The sequence below is a fragment of the Taudactylus pleione genome, unplaced genomic scaffold, assembly GCF_031769625.1.
Source record: "Taudactylus pleione unplaced genomic scaffold, aTauple2 ptg000082l, whole genome shotgun sequence".
Lineage (NCBI taxonomy): Eukaryota > Metazoa > Chordata > Amphibia > Anura > Myobatrachidae > Taudactylus > Taudactylus pleione.
Genome location: NW_028284484.1, coordinates 7,003,414 through 7,018,574, shown reverse-complemented (window position 1 = coordinate 7,018,574; position 15,161 = coordinate 7,003,414).

Sequence of the window (15,161 nt, the reverse complement as noted above, 5' to 3'; positions counted from 1 at the left end):
GAGCCTGTCCTGGTTTTAAAAATAAGGGGGACAAAATTGCATACGGATCCCCCTAATTTTTAAACCAGCACTGGGGGGGCGTGGCCTGACTCTGGAGCAGAGTGGTCGCAATGTATGACAGCTCTGCAGTTTACCCTCATTTTTCCTGGTTGGACATCGCAATACAGGATAAAAATACCCTAAACAACAGCCACTAACCACGGGTACACAGTGAGCCTATTTCTGGGAGTCATCACCCCTCTAGAACCAGACTGGGGGACCTGCGCATCTTCAGGCCTTCCCAGCAATCACAAGCCGCTGCCTCGATTTTGAAGACGGCCGCTGTTTGGCCTAAGAAACAAATCGACGACAGCTGCTGGCTAGTGGGGATAGGTCTTGCCTTCTGCTCCTGCTTTGGGGCTCGCACGCTGCAGCAGGGAGACGGGAGCTGGTTCGTGACCTGAAGGCTCCGGAATCGAGACCCAAGTGAAGATCGCGGAACGGCCGCCATTGGAGCCGGCCACACATTCCTGAGCCGCCCGCTCTGCTGGTGTTCCTGGTCGGGCAGGTTAGTCCTCGCATTATACATCACCTCAGCCCTCGGGTGGGGCCCGACTCTGAGCTCCTATTGAGAGGTGGCCGCCATTTTGGCTCTCCTCTCACCTCTTTGCTGCTCCATCACAGCTCCTAGCCCACTATACAGTGGAAGACACCAGCAGCAGTGTCCATTACCGGCCTCCTCAGTCCCATCACACCCTTACTTGGATACCTAGGGGGCTACACAATAGGCAGCCCGGTCCAGTCCAAGAATCCCGACTGCTATTAACTTTTGGCCTTTCCTAGCAGCCAGTTAATGTTGACTGTCATTATCACCTCCGACATCGCCGATACCTTGTACAGTTAAGATCTCTATATTGCTAAGGATATTTGGCACGCTGTCCATTGCCAATCTATTGTTGCAGGAGCTGCATCCACGGCACTCATAGTCTACACTCCAAGTAATAAATAACTTTGTTGCTATGAAATGTGGGCTCACTCTCACTAATCCCAATTTGGCCCTCCGTCGCCCGTTTAGATATTGAGTAACAGTACAGGCTCCCGTTTCTATTTTAATCAACATAACTACGGGCCTCCAGCTCTTCTATGATGGCACCTAAACGCCCAAAGACCTCGACTGTTCCACCAGTTTCTTTCTTTAAAGCAACTCCTTCTTCACAATTGGACAAAGCAGGCCCTTCAAATAATAAAAGCAAAGAGATCTCAGACTGCACATTCTGGACATATATATATATAATTGGAGGTGCTACCTGTGGAGACCATTGATATATCCACAAAGAAAAAATACGGGTGCACAACTCCAAATTAACTGATTATATATAAATAAATACATTTTGCAGTAAATACAATAGAGGTTTTTGGCATAATCTTGGCCAAGCTTATGGGCCTGCCCACCATATCCGGGTAACCTCTTGTCGGGCAGGTCCCTAACATACTAAGGCTCAAATCCAGAGCGCAGGACACCCCCAAACTAGCCCAGCCAATCCACCCCAAAACACCGCTCTACTAAGAAAAGTGAAGTGTTAAGAGCAGCCGCTGGCCGCATATAAAGCATAAAAGTAAAAAAGTGAAATACATATATATAAAGGAAACAGACAGTGAAGTATTAAAATGTGTTAAAGGAAAATGTGTTATACTGCGGTGCCCTGAAGCAGATCAGCAAAGCAATCTAGGGGGACCTACACCCCAAAAATGAACCAAAGCTGCACTACGCAGTCTAAATATTAGCAGGACTTACCTATATTGTGCCCTGACTTGTGTGCATATTACATTGCCAGACTCCATGCTGTAACCAATGTAGTAGAAGTGCTAGTCTGAGTGGGAAGTGGCTCAGGCTTCCCAGGTGTGCAAATCAATGCACTAATTAGTTTACAAAGAAAAGAGATCTCAGACTGCACATTCTGGACATATATATATATAATTGGAGGTGCTACCTGTGGAGACCATTGATATATCCACAAAGAAAAAATACGGGTGCACAACTCCAAATTAACTGATTATATATAAATAAATACATTTTGCAGTAAATACAATAGAGGTTTTTGGCATAATCTTGGCCAAGCTTATGGGCCTGCCCACCATATCCGGGTAACCTCTTGTCGGGCAGGTCCCTAACATACTAATGCTCAAATCCAGAGCACAGGACACCCCCAAACTAGCCCAGCCAATCCACCCCAAAACACCGCTCTAATAAGAAAAGTGAAGTGTTAAGAGCAGCCGCTGGCCGCATATAAAGCATAAAAATAAAAAATAAAAAAGTGAAATACATATATATAAAGGAAACAGACAGTGAAGTATTAAAATGTGTTAAAGGAAAATGTGTTATACTGCGGTGCCCTGAAGCAGATCAGCAAAGCAATCTAGGGGGACCCACACCCCAAAAATTAACCAAAGCTGCACTACACAGTCTAAATATTAGCAGGACTTACCTATATTGTGCCCTGACTGGTGTGCATATTACATTGCCAGACTCCATGCTGTAACCAATGTAGTAGAAGTGCTAGTCTGAGTGGGAAGTGGCTCAGGTTTCCCAGGTGTGCAAATCAATGCACTAATTAGTTTACAAAGAAAAGAGATCTCAGACTGCACATTCTGGACATATATATATATATAATTGGAGGTGCTACCTGTGGAGACCATTGATATATCCACAAAGAAAAAATACGGGTGCACAACTCCAAATTAACTGATTATATATAAATAAATACATTTTGCAGTAAATACAATAGAGGTTTTTGGCATAATCTTGGCCAAGCTTATGGGCCTGCCCACCACATCCGGGTAACCTATTGTCGGGCAGGTCCCTAACATACTAAGGCTCAAATCCGGAGCGCAGGACACCCCCAAACTAGCCCAGCCAATCCACCCCAAAACACCGCTCTAATAAGAAAAGTGAAGTGTTAAGAGCAGCCGCTGGCCGCATGTAAAGCATAAAAATAAAAAAGTGAAATACATATATATAAAGGAAACAGACAGTGAAGTATTAAAATGTGTTAAAGGAAAATGTGTTATACTGCGGTGCCCTGAAGCAGATCAGCAAAGCAATCTTGGGGGACCCACACCCCAAAAATGAACCAAAGCTGCACTACACAGTCTAAATATTAGCAGGACTTACCTATATTGTGCCCTGACTGGTGTGCATATTACATTGCCAGACTCCATGCTGTAACCAATGTAGTAGAAGTGCTAGTCTGAGTGGGAAGTGGCTCAGGCTTCCGAGGTGTGCAAATCAATGGGTTTACAAAGAAAAAAGGATCTCAGACTGCACACTCTGGAGGACATATATATATATAATTGGAGGTGCTACCTGTGGAGACCATTGATATATACACAAGGAAGAAATGTGCAGTCTGAGATCCTTTTTTCCTTGTAAACTAATTAGTGCATTGATTTGCACACCTCGGAAGCCTGAGCCACTTCCCACTCAGACTAGCACCTTTACTACATTGGTTATAGCATGGAGTCTGGCAATGTAATATGCACACAAGTCAGGGCACAATATAGGTAAGTCCTGCTAATATTTAGACTGTGTAGTGCAGCTTTGGTTAATTTTTGGGGTGTGGGTCCCCCTGGATTGCTTTGCTGATCTGCTTCAGGGCACCGCAGTATAACACATTTTCCTTTAACACATTTTAATACTTCACTGTCTGTTTCTTTTATATAAATGTATTTCACTTTTTTATTTTTATTCTTTATATGCGGCCAGCGGCTGCTCCTAACTATTTCTTTTACACTTCACTTTTCTTATTAGAGCGGTGCTTTGGGGTGGTTTGGCTGGGCTAGTTTGGGGGTGTCCTGCGCTCTGGATTTGAACCCTAGTATGTTAGGGACCTGCCCGACAAGAGGTTACCCGGATATGGTGGGCAGGCCCATAATCTTGGCCAAGATCATGCCAAAAACCTCTATTGTATTTTCTGTAAAATGTATTTATTTATATATAATCAGTTAATTTGGAGTTGTCTTTGTGTATATATCATCCGGCACTCTTCAGCCATTCACCCAAATTAATGCCCAATTTCACATCTCTTTTAGAGAGTTTTATAAATATTTACAAATCAGACATTGGTTACAAAGTATAACCCCACCCCCTTATATCATCTATGATCTACCGAAACTTTTAACTAACCAACTAAATAAAGTCCATAACAAAGGAGGTATTACATGGTGGTACTCTCAACTAATGACCCCCACTGAATTTAATAAACCCTCAACATTTATGAAATGGGAAACGGACCTTTCGTGCGTCTTCTCTGAAGAAGACTGCCGTATAATTTTTTTAAATAATTATAGGATTTCCAAATGCATGTCGCACATTGAACAATACTACCGATTACTTCACCGACTATATTTTACTCCTAAATTGATGCACGTTATTTCATCATCTCACTCCAATTTATGTTGGCGGAACTGTGGCCATGTAGTCTCATTATTCCACATATTTTGGACCTGCACGTTTATTTCCCCGTTATGGAAAGAAGTATTCATCTTATTATCAAAAATTGTAAAGATCACTATCTTTCCACATCCGGTTATAGCTATTTTCCATCTATATAAAGTAGATATGACCCCCAATGATCGTTACTTAATGGAACACATCCTTATTGCCACTAAAATAATGCTAGCTCAACGATGGAGATCCCCTATAATCCCCACTATGGAGGAAATAGTAAAAAAAAGTCCAAGCTCACTATGAGTTTGAAACTGCTGGGGTGAATTATTTCTCAACGTCATCAAACCCGCTGATCAAGTGGTTTAATTGGTTTGACTATTGGTCCTCGGGATCCAAATCTTGAGAATCTATAATTTTGATTTGAGGATAAGTCCCCGAATTTGAGTAGATCAAGGGTTACTACTTGGAGAGTTCTCCTGTCCCTTTTTCGGCCCTGACCATTTGGATCACCCTAATCTACCTAGTAGTCTATATATCGTCAGTCTAGCGGCCCACCATCAGTGACTACTGGACTAAAGTATTGTATTTTTTTTTATTGACGGATGTGAACAGTTGTTTGTTCCGAACTGTATTAATATTATTATATTAAATATGTTAGCCTCTTTAAGCAAACATTGTACCTAATTCTCTTATCCTGTTTCTGTGTACCCCCACCCTCCTTTTTTTTCTGTATCCCAAACCCAACCTCAATAATTTTTTTAAATAATAAAAAATTTAATGTTTAAAAACCAGCACTGGACTCTGGACCTCATTCAGAGCCGGACGCTATTTGCGCTCGCTCGTTCAGAAAAAAGGGGTGGCTATTCAAATGAACCGTTCGCTCTTTGCGGTCTGTTCACGCCTCTAGGTCTGAACGAGCGAACAAAACATGCGGTCGTTGTTTGGAAAACTACGCCCCCTGGCCGCTCGCATCCTACGTCATGTCCGCTATTTATTAGATTAATCGAGTACATCGACCAGCGTATGAACTGCTCGCTATTCTTGTGGTTGGTTTTTCCTACCGCAATCTTGCGAGCAGTTCTGACTATAAAATAACCCAGTGACGTGCTCAATGACGCTGCTGTTTTAATTATGCACACCCTTAAAACGCCCGTTTTGACCTTTAAGCACGCCTGCGTTCGGATCTCCTCTCCCCGTTTTCAAGCACCTTCCCCTGTTACCACCCACATACGCCTCCTCCTATCACTCAAAATAGCAGGCATTCGCTATTTAGCGAACAAACGATTTTTGGCCACACTGACTGGTTCGCGCATGCGTATTATGATCCATACGAATGCGCAGTTGTGCAAACATCGCTCGGAACGAACGAGCGGCCGCTTACGAGCGGCTCTGAATCAGGCCCTCTGATCCGGCCAGGGTATAATGCTACAGTCAGGGGACCCCCCTCCGGAGCACCCCAGGTTTAAGCTGAAGCCCCACAAGACCAATGGGTTGCTCACAGGGACTGGTTTAAATAGGAGCTGGTGAATAGTCAATGGTCTAGCAGACCAGGGTGCCTATACATAATAACTAAAAAAAATCGATGGAGGTAATTAGGATTAGACTCGTATCATTCCTCCTCTCCATAAGTATTTATTCCGAAAAGCTGTAATTTTTGCGATGACAGATTTTCAAGAAATAAATACTTTTCTCTATCTACTCTAACTTACCGCAGCTATAATCAGTGCTGCGCATGCGCCGTTACGTTTACAAAATCAGTGCATGCGCAGCACTGCCTACAGCTGCGGTAATTCTGTGTCCCCCAACCACCACTCCCTCCCTCCCTGTCCGCTCACCTCCCTGTCCCCCACCTACCTGGCCGCTGCAGCCGCGGACCCCGACCTCTCATCTGAACATGAGAAACCAGTAAAGTTAAAATATATATATACATTATTTTATTTTTTTTAAACTTTACTGTGTTCTGCTGGGAGAACACAGTCTGAGCAGCAGCCAGAGCCGGAGGAGGGACGAAGTAGCGATGGAGCGAGCCAGAGGACCTGCCCAGCTGAAAGCAGGTAAGTGTAACCTGCTATACACCATCAAATTCCAAAAATACATAATTTTTTGAATTTGATGAATAGCCTAATTTCCACATCCCCATACTAATGTATGGGGAGTGTGGAAATGAATGCAGGCGGACTTAACCAGGAGATATCACTGATATCTCCTGTGTTACGTGTGCTAATGAATACTAAAATAACGGTAATTAGGGAAAATATCCTTAAAACCGTTATTTTACTGTTGATGAATAGGCCCCCAGCTGAGCTGCTCAGGTGGATCAGGTAATTGAAATGGAATATTTCTGCATAGGCCTGGATACAGCAATGAAGGAGTGACTGAGCTAGTCAGAAATGCTGACCCATATTCGTGACACTCTAATCCCTAGGAGCTGGCCCATCCCTTCATTCTCCTCAACCCTAAGGCCTCCATCTTCTACTCTTCCCATGAAAAGGACCACCCTTCCTTCTCTACCCTGCTGCCTCCCTTCATTTTTCTAGTTCCACATGCAGCCAGACTCAAGAGCAAAGGAAATTAGAAATTATCCTTAAAGGTACTGTACACGGCTGTGGAGGAGTGGGTACTAATGTAATTTTAAAGGGGGGGTGTAGTGCAGTGTGTTTGGAGTAAGTATTAGTGAATTATTGTAGTGTGAGGATATAACTCAGTGATGTAGTGTTGGTAGTGTAGTGATGCAGCGTGTGGTTGTAATTAGAGATAAGCGGGTCCCGTTCTCCACCTGGACCCACCCAAACATTGCAATTCTGAGTCGGATCCAAGACAGACTTGGGTTTTCCCGCCTGACTCGGATCTCAAAACGGGGCAAAACGTCATCCTCCCACTGTCTGATTTTCGCAGATTTTGGATTCTATAAAGGTCCCGGTGATCGGCGCCATTTTCACACCGGCTGTGGATGGTTAAATGAACAGACGTGTTGCTGTCACTGTGTGTGTGTCAGTGTGTCCTCCAACTTGCCCTGTCGGGGTCTGGGGCTGAAGGCTGCTGCTGTGTTGTCCATAAATGGGCTGGGGCTGCAGTATATAAAGGGGGGGCTTCAGTGGGTGCTGTAGCTACTGTGTCACTTGTCCTGTCAATCAAGGGGCTGCTGCATTGTTATACATAAGGGCTGCTGCTGTGTTGTTGTCCTGTCCATCAAGGGGCTAGGGCTGCAGTCCAGGAGGGGAAGGGGTTACTCTGTCAATCAGGGGTGCCCCAGTGTAAAAAAAAAAAAAATATGCTTTCTTTCTTTTTTTGTGTGCGTGTGTGCATTAGCAACTTAGCTGCGTTATTATTGTTTGATGTTTGGTGACACTGTCGGCCAGATCGCAGTTTATCGACCACGTATTTGTGAGTCTACACTGCAGGTGGTCTTTCTGCACTCGGCAGGGGTGCTTTATTGTCAATAAAGAAGGGTTGCTATCCGTGTTGTTCATCAAGGGTCTGCTGCCTTATTCAGGGGTGCTCTTCCCCAGTATAAAAAAATTAAAAGTGAAATAAAATTTATATTATCAATCCACAAAAAATAAATATATTTTTTTGTGTGTGTGTTAGCAACTTAGCTGCGCTATTATTGTTTGGTGACACTGCCTTCCAGACCACAGTTAATCGTCCCTGTATTTGTGACTCTGCAGGTAGTCTATCCACACTCGGCAGGGGTGCTATGTTGTCCATAAAGATAGGATGCTGTCTGTGTTGCTCATCAAGGGGCTGCTGCCTCGTTCAGGGGTCCTCTTCCCCAGTGTAAAAAAAATAAAATATTCTGAACCACCAAGTTGATGGGGTGGGCAAATTGAGCAGCAGCACAGAGTATCTTCAGGATGTGTGCAATAAAGTGCAAATACATTTAATACAAAAATTAGTTGTGTATATTGGTCACTTCCATAAATATTTACATGGTACATACAGTGCGCAAAGCAGGCTGATGTAACCTGAAGCACACCACCTGTTGTTGACAAATAACTTCCAGTAGTCCCAGCAAACATCACAGATGCTGGGAGTTCTAGTTCAGCCGGAGAACTACAGGCTGCTTTCCTCTGATGTAAAAAGCAAGTCTTGGTCCCATTATCCCTAACAACCTCTCTGAGTACAAAGTAAACGTCTGTTTACAGTATGTTCTAGCAGCACCTCCACAAGCAAGGCCACCTCATTTCTATTAGATGTATAAAAATTAAAAAACCTCCTCCAGATCAAAGATGTCTTTTAGGAACTGAAGAACTTGATCCTTCATTGATCTTCCCTCATAATTTTTTTTAAGAATCAAAACATTAAAATAAATAAATTAAAAACGAATCAATCCTTCCTACCTTTCCTTATCTTCAGTCCATAAACATATTCCAACTCCGTCGAGCCTCTGACCTAGTTAAGGAAAACATTCTTGTTTTTTAAACTTCCTAGGGGTCGTATAGTTTATTAAACTGCCATCCTGTCTACCTGTGCAATGTTGAAAGCTGAACTGCCACATGTTAGTGCTGCCTACTGCTGTCGCTTAGCTTAGTCAGCCAGCTAGCTGGGTGCAACCTTTTGGGCTAAACTAGATGAAATCAATATTGTGAGCTGTGAGGTGGTCAAAATTGACTGGAAGTGACTGGAAATAAATGTTATTGAGGTTAATAATACTGTAGGAACAAAAACAGGGCCAACTTTTGTGAATTTAACTGTTTTTATGATTTTTTTAGAAAAAATACAGATCCAAAACCAAAACATGCAAGGGGCAGTTTTGGCAAACCCAAATCCAGATCCAAAACACGAGGAGATAAAGATCCAAAACCAAAACACGGGGTTTGGCGCACATCCCTAGTTGTAATACAGTGATGTAATGCATTAATGTAGTGCAGCGATATAGTGTGGGGAGGTAGTAATGTGTAGTATAGGGTACAGTATAAACTTTGACAACAGTTTCCATTTTTAATTTTAAACATTCTAAATACTTCTAGTATACAAATGTTACCCAAACCGTACCTAGCGCCTGGTGCCGGCCATATTTGCCAGAGAGTACAGCAATGCCCAGAGCATCTGTAAGGGCAGCGGTGTGATCATCTGAAGCTTCCTAAGGATACTCCAGGCAGCACTGCTGTATAGATTCTGCCTGCAGGGTGTCATTCTATGCACCCTGCTAGCCAAATGAGGGAGCCGTGGGCGAGTGGTGTTGCCGCCCACAGAGCACTGCACTTAGGACCTTATTCAGACCCGCTCGCTAAGTTGCGCTCGCTCGCTCTGAGCGATCTTTGCCTGTCTGCGCATGCGTATAATTTGCAGTGCGCGTGCGCAAGCCAGTTTTTGCGATATGATTTTGTTTGCCCGTAATCCTTTACCAGCTCGCTACTTTGAGTGACAGATAGTGCCGTTTGTGGGTGGTAACCGGGGAAGATGCTTGTGAACGGAGGAGTGGTGAAACGAATGCAGACGTGTCAGTCCGCCAAAACGCCGTTTAAAGGACGTGCATAATTAACAAAGTAGCGTCATTGTACACGTCACCTGCATGTATTTCAGCCCACACTGATTGCAGTACTTGCGGCAGGGAAAGGCAACCTCAAGGGCTGCGAGCAGCTCCGATGGCTCTCAATGTCCCCGATTAATCCTACAATTCCCGGAGATGACTTGTATTGCGAGTGGCAATCTTTATACACTAGCGAGCGCTCAGTGCCGTAGCTCGCAAAGACATAGAGGACGTCCTTACGCGACGCAGTGTGAGCGCATAATTTAAATAACTGGCCCCTTATTATCAGCGAGCGACCACATCTTCCGAGCGGGTCTGAATAAGCTCCTTAGTGCAGCTGTACTGCTCACACACTCCTAGTTATGGCCCTGGTCCTAGCAGAGGCTGCTGGCAAATTTCATCCAAGGGGCAAACACAAGCATGTGGCCCTGGCTTTTCTACTAGCAAATTGTGATGGAAAAATGAACATAACAAAAATCTCAACAAAAAGTAGTCATTTATATACATAAAATATTCTATGTCAAAGGCTATAAACAAATATAGATGAGAATGATGATGATGAGGAATCTGCGCAGGCGCCTGACCCGTTCTGTGCATTTGCATAATGGGTCTGCAATCCCACATGCAGACTGGCAGCAGACTGTCATTGATTAACAGTCTGCTGCCATTTGTGAGCAGGGAGGCGTGTCGCCACCGTTGGGGGGGAGGAAATAGTCCGGGATCTCCGACGGCTGACAGAGATTTCTGGCCTCTCTCTCATCTGCGCGGCTGGCTTAAGTGACCCCATGGGTCACCTTAGCTGGTCGATGTTCCGTAGAGTATCTGACAACGCGGCTCGGATAAGTAATGCCTCCTGTGCATTACCATATATGCATGCAGCTTTGCAATTGCGATCCTTGCTTAATCAGGCCCATAAAACTTACTAGCCCCAACTGATAAAGTAGTGACTATTCTAATGTCCTCTGTTCCAGGGACGTGCAGAGGCAGAGCCTCCCCTGTCAAACTCCCTCCCCTATCATATTCCCTGGGGTATATTCACTAAAGTGAAAATAGAGATGTTGCCCATAGCAACCAATTAGATTCTAGATAGTATCTTTTAGAATGTGCTCGTTAAATGTTAAGTAAAATCTGATTGGTTGCGATGGGCAACATCTCAACTTCTAAAAACTCTCATGCTCCAGAGTTTTCATATAAAAACTGCTTTTTTTTAATACATGTGTGCCTCCCCAGCCATTGTCACTGCTCTGTTCAATACAGACAGCATAATAGTGCAAAGTTGCCTACCCTCCCGCATTTCGCGGAAGTCTCCCGAATTAAGGTGGGAGCTCACGCCACCCTGCAAAGTAGGCTGAATCCCCAGCATTCACACAGCCCTGTATAAAAATCCAGACTGCGCACACGCGAGTCTGGGGGCAAAGGGGGCGGGGCCTGAGCTGAGTACGCCCCTCAAAATGCAAGGGCGTACTCACTGGGTGCAAGGAGTCAGAAGTGTGGCTGCTACTGGCCTGGAGGTCTCCTGGGAACGCCTTCTCCTGCACACAGACTGGTGGGAGAGACTGATGGAGCCGATGTCCATGTGGCAGGGCAGAGATATATTAATGACAGTGGGGGAGCTAGGGTGTCAGCTTATGGGAATATACAGTATACGCCCATAGGTGGAACTAGACGTGCCCTTTGGGTGGAGCAGACCACGGCGCATGGCACATTCTACAGCAGTCTGCAATCTCCCTCAAAGTTATTTTCAAAAGTGGGCAAGTATGTAATGGTGACATCTACAGTATACAATAAACACATTTAAAATCAGACACAAATCTGACCACCTCTCCTCACTCATCGAAAACCGTCTGCCAGATCTAACCCCACTTTGTTTAAAATCAGATCTCAGATTTCACCAACCCAGACCTCCCTTATTAATAATCATACCCCAGCTATAACCCACCACACACACACACCTGACTAAAAGTATGCATCAAACTGAAATATTAAACTCCAGATTTGTCCACCCCCCCATAAACATAATTATGTCATAAAAAAAATATATCTTAGACTTGCCCTCACACACACAGACACCTCCTTAATTAAAAATAGCTCCATAGATCTGATCCCGTCATAAAAACCCCAAATCTGTCTCCCCCTCCCTCATTAAAAATCTTACCCCAAATCTGCCATTTTATTTAATGATATCCCAAATCTGTGTCTTCTCACTCCTTTATTACAAATAGTGCCCTGATCTGAAAAAATGCTGATCCAACTTAATAAATGAGACCTCAGATCTATGGGGCGACACAAAATAGAACATTTTCTTCTGCTGCCATCAGTCCCTCATTGTCTCATCCTGAAGCCTTCTGAACTCTAATTGGTGGATAGCTCCAGCCATCCCTCAATCAGTGTGGGGAGACATCCAACTAATGTGATTAATAGATGGTAGAGCCATCCATCAATCAGCATTTAGCCTAACATAACTTGACACCTGCAGGACAGTTATGTGACAGGCGAGCACGTCCGCTGCAATTTCTTCATAATAAAAATGCATATGCACATGTATGACCTGGCACGTGCAGTGGAATTTAAGCCCGGATTTGGGCTTTATGTACCACCTTTGTAGAATACCACTTTGTAGTATCCTGTCCCCATGCGCAGCTTGAAAACAGGCTGTGGACTTCACTGCAGCCCCCCCCTATGTACAATCCGGCCCCCCCTTCACCACCGAGGGTTTACGCCCCCCCCATCCCACAGGTGTACAATCTGGACACCCCCCGCGGGTGTCTGGCCCCCTTCTTCCCACCGCATCTCCTTAGCCCGGCTCACCTGTCTTCTTTTGATGAGTCCGGGCCACATGTCTGCAGTTCCCCGGTGCTGAGCCGAGCTCCGGGTCTCGGTAGTGCAGAATGTAAATACAGCAGGGAGGGATCTAATAGATCCCTCTGCTGTGGCTGCTATTTACACGGCAACCTGTGAAGGTTATCTGGGGCTGAACGCCATCTGAAAGTGCCGTTCGGTAACACCTTCAAGTTCCGAACAAAATGCTTTTTTGGAACTTGATGAATAACCCTGACACTTATTTTTTACAAAAGTATATGAAAATGTTAACTATCAAATGCTTTTGTGAAAAATAAGTGATGATGAATAGGCCCCTGTGACACTTTCAAAGAAAGGTAATTGCAGGGCTGTCGAGAGCTCTAACAGGCCCTGGTACTGGGAGGCACGGCCAAATCGAGAGCCATGACCATACCCTCTTCCCAAAAACCTGTAAGGAAAGAGCATGCATGGCACACAAAGGTGGCTCCAGGGAGGAGGCATGGTCCAGGGCCCCACTTTAACAATTCTCCTCTCTGCCCACTACCACTGCGGTCACGTCTGTATAGCAGCGCAGCTGTACATCGGACAGTGAAAGAGAGGAGACTGCTTCTGCACTGCGGCAGCACTGTCCTCTCTCACTGCTGAATGTGCTGCTGCAGCTACTATACAGACAGGGCTGCAGAAATATTAATCAGAGAGGAGAATGGGGGAGGTCGCTGGAGATAAGTAGTACCCGCTTTCCTCCGCTCTTGCTGCCCCTGTGTAAGTGTCTGGGGAGGGAAAAGGGGGAAGTAAGTGTATATTATTGTCATTTGTGGGCAGGGGGGTGTAAGTGTATACTAATGTCATTTGTGCATACCTCCCAGCTTACTCAGAATGGACAATGGAGCTGCCCAGCTAGGGCCATTAAATCTGCTTTGGAAGATGTAGACCCTGTCTTAACCACGACTGCAAAATGGGGGCATGTCACCATTGTCGCCCCTCCCCCAAACGTTATGCAGTTATTTTCCACGGTGGTCAGTATGCTGGAGTTCAGAATGCCGGCGCCAGAATCCTGACACAAGTCAGAATCCCGGCACCGGCATCCTGATTGCTGACATCCCAACAGTAATTATTGGGGTTAGGACTAGGCACTAGGGGGACGGTTAGGCCATACTTGCCTACCTTCGCTTCTCCTCCCTGGGAGAAGCCTGGGGAGTAGAAGTAGGTGGGCTGTGACAGGGCGCGTCATTAAGCCCCACCCCCTTTGTGGGAATATGTTGCGATTGGTTTACATTTAAATAGTGGGCGGGGCTAAATGATGTGATTCATGGAGAATCATGTCAATAAGCTCCGCTCCCTACACAGAGACCCGCGATCACCGCGGAAATGCTCCCATTCTGCCCACTTCACTAGGAAGTGGGAAGAATGCGTGAGAAGTGCCTACCCTTCTGGTGGTGTGGGGGGTTACCCGAAAAGTCGGGAGTCTCCGCCTGAAAACTGGGAGGGTAGGCATGTATGGGTTAAGCTGCAGGGAGAGGGAGGGTTTAGGGTTAGGCTGCGGGGTTGGAGGGTTAAGTTTAGGCTTCGGGGAGAGAGAACTAGGTTTAGGGATAGGGTTAGGGTACTTACCGGTAACTATTGCTGTTTTAACTAGAAAAGTGTGGGTCCGGTTCTCAGAGAACCAACAACAATCAGATTTAGGGGTTCCGAGTCAAACCGAGTCCGATTTCGGAATCACTTTGGGGTACCGAGTCGAACTGAGTCCTGGTTCAGTTCTTCCCGCGGTTCGGAACTTGGATTTAAAAACTGAACTTGGGTTTTGGATTGCATGCTAACAGGTCAAAATTATGTAATTTTAGCTGTTTTTTCTATTTATTTTTGAAGAAAAAAAATACAGATCCAAACCAAAACCAAAACACGTGAGGGTGGTTTTGCAAAACCAAAACCAAGACCAAAACACGAAGGTGAATTCAGATCCAAAACCAAAAAAACACAAGGGTCTGCGCACATCTCTAATTCTAAGTCAGTTGGGATGCCAACCTCAAGATTCTTAGCACCAGGATCCTGAGCGACCGGCATCCCAATCCCAACCCTGATGCATATGCACAAAACTGGTGAAATGGTACAGTACATTGTATATTTGTTTATACAACAATAGCACAATGTTTAGTTCGAAAATCTTTTATCACTATTTATTCTTGCTTTTAAATGCGTCCTGTGGTAAAGCATTCTGGGTGCACAAATTTATATACAATACAATACTATTTACAAGTCACATAATTATTTTTTTGACATCCCTCTTTCACTTTATTGTGGTAAATATAATATTTTTCACACCATTACTGCACTTGTACTTTTGTTATTTATTTGCAGTTTTTTTTATATATACTGTATACTGTATTGTTATTCTTTTGAATTTTTTTTTTAAAGATTAGATTATAGCGGCACATACCCTTTACTGTGTAGATTATCCAGTTTCCT